General features: G+C 36.5%; 1 protein-coding gene across 4 annotated transcripts in view; it reads left to right on the forward strand.

The window, feature by feature from the left end:
• The window catches only part of LOC137387289 (zinc finger protein 345-like), a 129594-nt gene that overhangs the window by 79614 nt on the left and 37568 nt on the right, over positions 1-12412 (forward strand). The window lies entirely within an intron of this gene.

The raw sequence follows: 12412 nt of genomic DNA on the forward strand, positions 1-12412 counted from the left end.
GAAGCCATTTTATTGTACATGTAATGCTCTTTTGTTGTATGATCACATCCTTTGCACATTTAATGATGGTCAATTTGATTACGTTTAAAATATATTGAATGTTCGTATATATAAATAACTCTCAGTGTTTGTGTGTATGTCTGTGTGTCCAGTTTCAGCAAAAAGTTTGAAGAACGAAAAATTGGCTGCGCACTCGATTAGAAATTGGAACCTTCAGTTCTGCAGACAGGCATGCCATCCGATAAGCCAATCGGTTATACTGCTATACAATGGAATAATTATGGTCACACTCATTACACCTGCCAGTTTTCAATGGCTTCATGTTCGACACTGCATCTAGCATTATGGATTTATGCCAGAGAAAAAATATGTGCCATACATGAGCAGAAGTGATTGAACTCAAATGGTCAACAAAACTTGCAACCAGTATAGAGCTGTAACAGGCACTGCAGCCATCACAGTATGAATTATACAGAAATAAATGCAGTACACAGAAATAAACACAGTTCAAAACAATATACTAACGCCTTCATTTAAAAGTTAAAATGATAAATGCTAGATATGTTGATAAATATAAATTTTTGTTGCAAAACCTTTTTTGTGGCACATGCACTGCCAGGCATTCAACTGATACGTGATGAAAATAAGATGTACAATAAATGACAAGCTTCGGTTGTCTGGTTGAACCAAATTGAACATGACTGACAATAGGCTTTTGCTCATACGTACTTGAGCTTATTCTTCTGGCGTCGGAAGCATCTGATTGGTTGCTATTGATGGTAATTATTTTTAGCAACGCTTTTCTTTGGGACACAATTCCTTTACACCTAAAACGTGATAGTTCACACAACAGCTACGGATTCTTATTGATATTATTTGAGTTATTCCTTGATTCTGTAGTTGAAATCCAGCCACATGGTGTATCTTGTTGGCCTACTTAAAAGTTGGCCTTGGTGCTGACCCAGCCGATGTCATCAGCCTTATCGACTGGTTTTATTTTAGCCAAGCCGATCAAATGGCCCCTTGAAATATTGTTTTATGTTTTTTATTGGCATATAGGCGTTATAAACCAAGGATAGATGTTTTTAGTTGGAATATTTGTGATGATCTGAGTGTATGCTGATTTTGCATTGACAAATTAGTCTGAAGAGTCAATCGTAATGGTGGCTCGGAATATGTATGAAGATGTTTTAGAATATTTAGATTATGGTGGCAGTGATTTTGAGGTCGGCCAGGCTGAGGATAATTGCTCAGGAAGCTCTTCTTACTCAGACGATCCAGAATTTTATACGATAGAATTTATACATTTCATTGTCAGCACTAGTAGTAATAAGGGCAGTATCCAGTATGGGTGAGTCATCATATACTGAAGCAGGTGGTAAGTAACCCTAATATGTTCTTTAGCAATGTCATGTGCTATACCCAAGAAGTGCTTTGCTGGTTTCCCCCAAAGATCAACAGATTTTTTTCACCTGTAACTGTTTCATCAACAAATTCCTTTTCAACCAGTCGTATTATTTTATGTTGCCATGCATTTTTTTTTTCTAGTTGTATCCCTAGTCGTTTGGGTCTCCACAAAGGGCCAGAGAAGCAAGCAAGATTGAGGAGATCAAGGCAAGCGATTCGGGACGGGAAGACAAGCTGTACGTGACAGCCAGCCATTGGATCTTACCCTGATGTGGGCTGTCGGGAGGTCGCATCAAAATTGGTTAAGGATGACAGCTATGAGCTTGCTGATGATGTCCCAGATTTCGCGGTGCAACAAACTGGTCCTACAAACAGGTACTGGTTGATAAAAATAAATTGTAAATGAAACTATGATGAGTGTGCTACAAATTTTTATGCTTGGTCAGCTGCACAATGTTGGGTCAGGTAACGGATGACGACTTGAATGCCATGAGTTTTTTGGCGCTACCTTTCAGCAAATTGTAATCCTGGCTCAATCATGATGAGAATTGAATCCACCCTCCATCTCTTTAGTTTTCATGTTCACCCCAGTATTTACTCAAGTTGCATAATGGTGGTCATGTAATACAGCTGGATATATTACCACTAGAGGTCTGCTAAAAAGGGACTCTCAGTTTTTATCTCTGGTAGGACTACTGTTGAAGAGATAAGGGAGTTATTGAGTTAAATGTTCTAATACCAATATTTCTATGACCATGTTCCCTCGTAGAAGGCTATGCTATAGTAATTAAGAGGATTTCACTCATGACATCTATGTTAAGAACATCAGATGCCCAGTATTTACTCAAGTTGCATAATGGTGGTCATGTAATACAGCTGGGTATATTACCACAAGAGGTCTGCTAAGAAGGGACTCTCAGTTTTATCTCTGGTAGGACTACTGTTGAAGAGATAAGGGAGTTATTGAGTTACATGTTCTGAATACCAATATCTCTATGATCATGTTCCCTCGTAGAAGGCTATGCTATAGTAATTATGTATCTTACTAATTAGTAATGTAAATAGTTTTACTCATGAACACTGAGTGTTGTCATGGTTACTGCTGAAATATAGATTTTTTATAAAACAGTCTATTCCTATATTGCTTGTTTGTTTAAGCACCCTGATCTTTCTATTCAGCAACTGACATGACAGCTCTGTTAGTAACATCGGATGCACAGCCAGGTGATTCTAATGACAGCCTCCTTTCCACCAGTAAGTTAGAAGGTGTTTTCAAACTTTAACAATTACTACCCTCAAGTACTTTGCTATTATGTCTTTTTATCTACTGTAAAGTTCCTCCAAAACCTTGTTCTATATGACTATTTGCTCTACAGCTCATTTCTGTACACCCATTATCTCCACAGACATGTTCTTTTTATCCATTTCTTTAATGTCATTGCTCTTTATAGCCATATTTTCTATAGCCACGATCACTATAGCCATTTGCTCCAAGGCGATGTTCTCTATGTCCATTTTTTGTATAGCAATGTCTCTATAATCTTGTTCTCTGTAACTATGTTTCCTATAACCATGTTCGGTATGACCATGTCCTCCATTACCGTGTTCGCTATTGCCATGTTCTCTATAACTAGATGCCCTATAACAATGTGCTCTATAACCAAGTTCTGCATAACTATTATCTCTGTTGTCATGCTCCCACAAACAAGTTATTAATATAGCCACATTGTCCCATAACCACGTTTTTATAGCCTTATTATCCGTAACATGTTCTCCATAGCCTTGTTCTCCCATAGCCATGTTCTCCATAGCCGTATTCTCCTACAACCATGTTTTATATAGCTGTGTTATCTGTAAATTCGTACTTTATAAGCATGTTCTTATAGCCACGCTCTCTTTTACCATGTCCTCGATAACCACGTTCTAAATGTTCATTTACTCTATATCAATGCCTCTATGACCATGTTCTCTTCAATAATGTTCTCCATATCCAAATTCTTTACAGCCAGTTTACCTATAACCATCTTCTCTATAGCCGTATTTGCTATGGCTATCATTTGAATATTCATGATCTCTATATTAATGTTTTCTACAGCCATGCCCTCTGTGGCCATGTTCCTATAAACATGGTGTTCATGATCCTGTGTTCTGTGGCCATTTCCTCTATAGTCACACTGTCTATAATCATGTTCTGTATACCAATGTCTCGATTGCCATGTTCTATACAACCATGTTCTTTATAGCCAAGGTCTTCATAAACAGTTCATCTATGACCATATTTCTTGAGCCATATTCACCATAACCAAACTCTCCAAAGCTATTTTCGGTATAGTTGTTTTCTCTATAACCATTTGGTCTATAACCATGTTTCATATCACAATTCTATCTATGGCCATTTTCTGTATACAGTAAAACCTCTAATTGAACGCCATGACGCCTTCCTCTATAGTGGTGGTCAATTGGAGATGGCATTCAAATAGAGGCTGGGCGTTGTATTTTTCAAATGGCTTGGTAGAATTTGGGGAAGATAAATTTAGCTCTTTTACTTGACCATTTTATCCATAGCCAGGTTTTTATAGCCAGTTTACTTATGGCCATGTTCTCTATAGCCATGTTCTCTATAGTCATATTATCTATAGTCACTCTGTCCATAGCAATGTTCTATATGACAATGTCCTTTATATCCATGTTATGTATTCCAAAGACTCTATGACCATGTTTTATATGGCATTGTTCTCTATATCCGTGTTAGGGATTCCAAAGACTCTATGACCATGTTTTATATGGCAATGTTCTTTATAACCATGTTATGTATTCCAAAGACTCTATGACCATGTTCTATATAGCAATGTTCTCTATATCCATGTTATGTATTGCAAAGACTCTGTGACCATGTTCTATTTGGCAATGTTCTTTATATATCCGTGTTATGTATACCAAAGACTCTATGACCATGTTTTATATGTTAATGTTCTCTATATCTGTGTTATGTATGCCAAAGACTCTATGACAATGTTCTATATGGCAATGTTCTCTATATATCTGTGTTATGTATGCCAAAGACTCTATGACCATGTTCCATATGGCTATGTTCTCTATATCCATGTTATGTATTGCAAAGACTCTGTGACCATGTTCTATTTTGCAATGTTCTCTATATCCGTGTTATGTATACCAAAGACTCTATGACCATGTTATATATATGGCAATGTTCTCTATATCCGTATTATGTATTCCAAGGACTCTATGGCCATGTTCTATATGGCAATGTTCTCTATATCCATGTCATGTATACCAAAGACTCTATGACCATGTTCTATATGTCAATGTTCTCTATATCCATGTTATGTATTCCAAAGACTCGATGACCATGTTCTATATGGCAATGTTCTCTATATATCTGTGTTATGTATGCCAAAGACTCTATGACCATGTTCCATATGGCTATGTTCTCTATATCCATGTTATGTATTGCAAAGACTCTGTGACCATGTTCTATTTTGCAATGTTCTCTATATCCGTGTTATGTATACCAAAGACTCTATGACCATGTTATATATATGGCAATGTTCTCTATATCCGTATTATGTATTCCAAGGACTCTATGGCCATGTTCTATATGGCAATGTTCTCTATATCCATGTCATGTATACCAAAGACTCTATGACCATGTTCTATATGTCAATGTTCTCTATATCCATGTTATGTATTCCAAAGACTCGATGACCATGTTCTATATGGCAATGTTCTCTATATATCTGTGTTATGTATGCCAAAGACTCTATGATCATGTTCTATATGGCAATGTTCTCTATATTCGTGTTATGTATTGCAAAGACTGTGACCATGTTCTATATGGCAATGTTCTCTATATCCATGTCATGTATACCAAAGACTCTATGACCATGTTCTATATGGCAATGTTCTCTATATTCGTGTTATGTATTGCAAAGACTCTGTGACCATGTTCTATTTTGCAATGTTCTCTATATCCGTGTTATGTATACCAAAGACTCTGACCATGTTATATATATGGCAATGTTCTCTATATCCGTATTATGTATTCCAAAGACTCTATGACCGTGTTCTATATGGCAATGTTCTCTATATCCATGTTATGTATACCAAAGACTCTATGACCATGTTTTATATGGCAATGTTCTCTATATCCATGTTATGTGTTCTAAAGATTCTATGACCATGTTTTATATGGCAATGTTCTCTATATCCGTGTTATGTATTCCAAAGACTCTATGACCATGTTCAATATGGCAATGTTCTCTATAACCATGTTATGTATACCAAAGACTCTATGACCATGCTCTATATGACAATGTTCTCTATATCCGTGTTATGTATTCCAAGGACTCTATGACCATGTTCTATATGGCAATGTTCTCTATGTCCATGTTATGTATTCCAAGGACTCTATGACCATGTTTTATATGGCAATGTTCTCTATATCCATGTTATGTATTCCAAAGACTGTATGACCATGTTCTATATAGCAATGTTCTCTATATCCATGTTATGTATTCCAAAGACTCTATGACCATGTTCTATATGGCAATGTTCTCTATATTCGTGTTATGTATTCCAAAGACTCTATGACAATGTTCTATATGGCAATGTTCTCTATATCCGTGTTATGTATTCCAAAGACTCTATGACCATGTTTTATATGGCAATGTTTTCTATATCCATGTTATGTATGCCAAAGACTCTATGACCATGTTCAATATGGCAGTGTTCTCTATGTCCATGTTATGTATTCCAAGGACTCTATGACCTTCTTCTATATGGCAGTGTTCTCTATGTCCATGTTATGTATTCCAAGGACTCTATGACCATGTTCTATATGGCAATGTTCTCTATATCCGTGTTATGTATGCCAAAGACTCTATGACCATGTTTTATATGGCAATGTTCTCTATAACCATGTTATGTATGCCAAAGACTCTATGGCCATGTTCTACCCAATCATTTTCTTTAAAGCCAAGTTTTTATAGCCAGTTTATCTATGGCCATGTTTCCTATAGTCATAATCACCATAGCCAAGTTGTCTATAGCCTTTTTTGTGTCGTCTGTGTCCCTATAGTCATTTTGCCCCACCATATCTTCAATAACCAGTCTGTCTATGGCCACCTTCTGTATGCTCACGATCTCTCTATCTGTGTTTTTATAACCATGTCCTGTGTGGCCATGTTCTTACAGCTGGTCTCCACAACAATGTTCTCTATAGCCATGCTTCCTCTTACCATGTCTTATATCCAGGTTCTGTAAATAGATTTCTTTATTCTTATGTTTTCAACAACTAGGTTCTCTATAGTCAAGTTGTTTATAGCAGGTTTATCTATAAACATGTCCCCTATAGCCATATTCTCTATAATAAAGTCCTCAGGCCATTTGTTGTATCGTCATTTTGTCTTTTGTCAAATTCTCAATAGCCATGTTTTCATGGTCATCTTCTGTATAATCATGATTTCCATATCCGTGCTCTCCAAAACTGTGTTCTCTGTGGCCACAGTGTCATAACCATGTTCTGTATAGTCATAATATCTATATCTATGTTCTTAATATTTGATTTTCTATATTCATACTCTTGACAACCATGTTTTTTTATAGCCATGTCTTCTACAGCCATGTTATCTAGATTTTCGTTTTCTGCAGCCACATTCTCTGTAACCACATTCTTGGTAAACACGTTCTCTGTAACCACGTTCTCTACAACCACATTCTTCGTATCCATGTTTTCCATAACCACGTTCTTTGTAACCACGTTCTCTACAACCACATTCTCCATATCCATGTTTTCTATAATCATGTTCTTCATCAACGTGTTCTTCATAACCATATTCCCTATTGCCATGTTTTGCACAACTTGCTTTTCAATTGCCACATTCTCTATAACCATGTTTTCCTTAGACATGTTCTCTATAACCTTGTTCTTTATAACCATCTACTGTATAGCCATGTTTTCCATAATTGTGTTCCTATAGCTGTGTTCTCTGTGCCTTTGTTATCTCTAACCATTTTTCTATAGTTATGATCTACATGTATATATCCATATCCTCTCCTGCCATGTTCTCTATAGCTGTGTTCTCTGTGCCCTTGTTATCTCTAGCCATTTTCTCTATAGTTATGGTCTACATGTGTATATCCATATCCTCTCCTGTCATGTTCTCAATAGCTGTGTTCTCTGTGCCCTTGTTATCTCTAGCCATTTCCTCTATAGTTATGGTCTACATATGTATATCCATATCCTCTCCTGCCATGTTCTCTATAACCATGTTCTCTATGCCTTTGTTCTCTCTAACCATTTTCTCTATAGTTATGATCTACATGTGTATATCCATATCCTCTTCTGCCATGTTTCCATAACTGTGTTCTCTGTACCCTTGTTCTCTCTAACCATTTTCTGTATAGTTAAGATCTACATGTGTATATCCATATCCTCTCCTGCCATGTTCTCTATAACCGTGTTCTCTGTGCCCTTGTTATCTCTAACCATTTTCTGTATAGTTAAGATCTACATGTGTATATCCATATCCTCTCCTGCCATGTTCTCTATAACTGTGTTCTCTGTGCCCTTGTTCTCTCTAACCATTTTCTCTATAGTTATGATCTATGTATCCATGTTTTGTATATCAATGTCTCTGACCATGTTCCTTACAGCCAGCCATATTTTCTCTATGAAAAATTGACTGTATTGCTAATATCTTTATTGCCAATTTATCCGTCAATATGTTCCCTATAGTCATATTCACATTAACCAAGTCCTCTGTAGCCATTTTCTAGGTAGTGATTTCTTTTTTGTTTTTTTGTCATCTTCTGTATAATCTTGGTTTTTATATCCATGTTCTCAAAAACCAAGTTCTCATTGGCCATGTTTCCATAACCATCTTCCCAATAACCATGTTTTGTACATTCAATCTCCATATCTATGTTCTGTTTCTATGTCTTCTGTTCTATATCTTATGTATGGATTTGCCTTACCCTGCTCCGTCACATCACTAATGATTGATTATTCCCAAACTCCCGACTATCTCATTTTTATATGATAAATTGCCTAACATTAACCTTTTCAAATATTCTGTTTTCTAGGAATAATCATAATTTTTATTCATTATCGCAGTCTACAATTGTTGCTGTCAGCACTTCTGTAAATGATGCTAATTTGCTGTTGTTGCAGATATAAACAGATTTGTTGGATTTCCCTTGGGAATGGTTCCTTTGATGATGAGAGTACATCTGGTAAAACTGTAAGTTATTGTGGTTAGTTGGCTCATTATGTCTGTTCTTAGAATCACTTCATGGTATATTCTGTCTGCTGTGTAAACTCAATCATCTTCTATTTCTCGACCATTCCATAGGATATGCTATCTGTTGTGTGAAATCAATGCTTTTTATTCCATTCACCTTTTGATGTTAAACATCCCTGTTGAGTTTCCAAAGATATTTAAAGCATCTTCTACACCTGTTGCTGTGAGATCACTGGTTTGTAAATGTATACCTCATCTGTGTGCAAGTCTTGTGTTGAGCAGGCTTATAGTAGCTCTGGCTTATGATAGACTACTTTATGTTTGTGAAAGATATTCGTCCTTGTCCTTAGACAGTCACGCTCTTTCATAGTTGCTTTTAGCTATCTTATCGGTATTTAGGTACATAATGTAAGTCTCCTGATGATGGTTTATTATCTTAGATTCCGGTGATGCAGATAGATTGCTATCAGACTGGTTTTAGGATTTGTCGTCTCCTTTTTGCATGTTAGTTATTAACGTTTCCCACTAGATTATAGCACTCCTTTCTGTTTGTCTAAAGTAAATAAAATTTTATTCAGTCGTCTATAATCAACTGTGTTTTACCAACCTAATATGCGCAATCTTCTGAAGATATTTCTTGTATTTGTAGATGCTGGCTGCTGAGATTCATACATTGAAATGTCAAGGTAATGTCGGGATAGTCAAGGGCTTCCAGTACAGTAACCAACTGCAGCAGCAGTCTTGACTTTAGCTGCATTCATTCTGCTAAACCATATTACATAACCATCTAAACCCATACAGTGAAGTTGAAACTTATAGTTTTTTATATTTTTAAAATGATGTTTATCAATCAGTGGAGTGTAAAACTCTCAATACATGTATTTGTAGTTAGAAGTTATTTCCTATTTCCTATCTTGAAATATTTTTCATAGGTTACATAAGATCCTTGCTTGCAGCGCTCAGAGTTAACAGGGAAATTCTAGCTTTTTTAATAACATACTAAGTCAAAATGCTTTCTTATAAAACCTGCTGTTGTCTGGAGGTGTTCACACTGACCTTGACCTCAGCATTAGTAAAGTGAACCTAAAAGTATTGCCATCATGGAGCAAAACATTTATGACGCCCAAGAGTTTTAGAGAGAACCATTTGTTGGCAATAGTTGACTAAGTAAATAGATTGATGGAGCTATTATAATGTATCTTAGACCTAGAATATGATTGTTCATGATTAAGGTTTGGGTACCCTATGCAACCTATCATAACAGGCAGCTACTGTTTGTGGTACCCTAGGCTGAAGGGAGGGATTCCAAATGTAGAGCCAGTAAAGTTGGTTGCCAACACTGGTTTCACAAACTCATTAAATTCCTACACATTCCTGGGGGTCCTCCCATGTTTTGTGACGATTCTGACGACCCGACGACAGGGATATTTAAAAAGTGACAGACGAGACGACCATTTACCAATGTAGGTGACGAGGATTGCGTAAATAGGATTACTAAAGGTACGGCTGCACGTAACGAATTTTTCGTTGGTTCGGAGTTCTGGCCGAAATCACGAAAAACGCAGAATTAATCGGTCAAAATTCACAGAATTATTTGAGCTGTGCATGTCCACCGAGTTCGTCGACGAAACGCTTTTAACAGATTAAACAAATTATTAGCGAGCACGATTCTAGCAGCTTTAGCAATTAGTATAGTCCAAGACATGTACCGTGACACACAATAAAAATACCGAAGCATTTCAACATAGAACACACGATGTAACTGTCTAAGTCGCGCTATTATTAGTTAGCAAACACGACTTTAGCAAATTTTAAGATATACGTAGTCCGAAAACATAATGCGACACACAAGAAAAGTATTACAGAAAGTTACCATAGTAAATACGATGCAACTGACTTGTTTGCGCTAGAGATGTCGACATTCTCTACCACAAAACTTTTGCTGCTAAAAAGAAAATATAATTAAAAAATAAACAAATTGTAGCTATAGCGTCCAAACAATAAATACATTCAATAACGCAATTTAAGCAATTGCATCGTGTGTACTATGTTGATTTGCACTTATACTTTTACTATTGTGTGTCATTATACGTCTCTTTGACTATACTAATTGCAACAGCTGCTGAGATCGTGCTCGTTGGCACGATTCTAGCAGCGCAGAATAATTCTGTGTGTTTCAATCATTTCGTGATTTTGGTTAGAACCAACGAAAATTTTGTTACGTGTTGCCGTATCGTTACTAACTTATTATTTGTTCATAAATCACCACGGTCAACCGAAACTTCACTAGTTTTGGTTTGAAGCATCTGGCTCAGCATTTATAGACTGCCAAATAATTAAAGCAATGAAATGCCACGACATTGATAGCAAATCCGTTTCCAAGTCTGTGACTGACAGTGATTATTAAAGGCAATATCGGTCTATTTTCCGTACAAGCAATATAGCTCTAAAAACCTAAGACGGCTGTCACTCTTCGCGGAGTAATCAGCAACGCTCCCAAACATCACTAATATGTTTGTGAAGGTCGCTGGTTGAGCCATGCTTTTGGTTAGCAGAAGTTCAAACCTAGCGAGTTTCAGATTTTTAACGCAGCCCGGTGCCACCAGTATAGATATTTGTATTAAAATAACGAATGTGAAGAAAGAGGTTGTTTTGGTTACCAATTTGAAAAAGGTGACAGTGATTTTAAAAGTGACGACAGTGATTTTAAAAGTGACGACAGTGATTTTAAAAGTGACTATTCTGACGACAGCTTTGTGTGGTAGGACCCCCATTCCTTTGCTTAGCTAGCAGACATTTCATCTTGTTTTTTGTATTCTTTTATTAGAGTATTTGAAATATTTGCTCAACTTTCAGCTAGTGGAGTAAATGGGGCGCTCTCATTATTGAGGTAAGTTATTTTCAATGATTAGTACTTGGTTCAGACCATAGCATACTAAAATAGGGCGTAGTCCTTTCTTTTATTAGAGAAATATTTTGTTGTTTCAACTAGTTCAATAACTGGACTATTTACTATTTGGATTATTTTACCATTTTCAGTACACAGAGATGCAAGTATTACTGTCCTTCACACTTATAATTTTATTTTTTTACATTCCTTATAAAATACAACCAAACTCTTCATGTTTAGCCACATATAGGATTTTATAATTAGGCTATTCATGGTACATGAGTGAGATAAGACACTAAGATACTACCAGCTTAGCTCTTTTATCTACTCGCTGAAATGATACAAAATTGAGGTCTGTTGAGGTGTGTTGTATTTGATTTGCTATTTTGTGATACAATATATATGTGCATGTATGCTTATAAAAATGTATGACTTTTTAAATGAGAGCAGATAACTCTGGTAATTAGAGGTTGAGGTAGCTCTATTGATTTTTTTATCTCTGCATGAGGCCAATTTGAAAAGACAAAGAATGTCTGTATATAATCAGATGTCATGAGGTATTAGGTTTTACCAATGATATACAGCCCCCTGGGGGCTGTATATCATTGGTCTTACTGCTAGTAGGAGCTGTGTCGGACCAATGATATACAGCCCTGCATGGGGGGACTGTATGTCATTGGTCCGACTGCCCTTGTGTAGCCACGAGTGGTTGTTGGGGAAAAAGTGCACTCGTTAGATTTCACCTCAGACAATCAGCAGAGCAGCAAAACATGCCACCATCTACAGACTCACTCCCTTGTTGAAAAATCAATCATTTATCCTAACCTCTAAGGGTAAACCCTTCCTGCAGAAT

This window comes from Watersipora subatra, chromosome 2, assembly GCF_963576615.1.
Source record: "Watersipora subatra chromosome 2, tzWatSuba1.1, whole genome shotgun sequence".
Classification (NCBI taxonomy): domain Eukaryota; kingdom Metazoa; phylum Bryozoa; class Gymnolaemata; order Cheilostomatida; family Watersiporidae; genus Watersipora; species Watersipora subatra.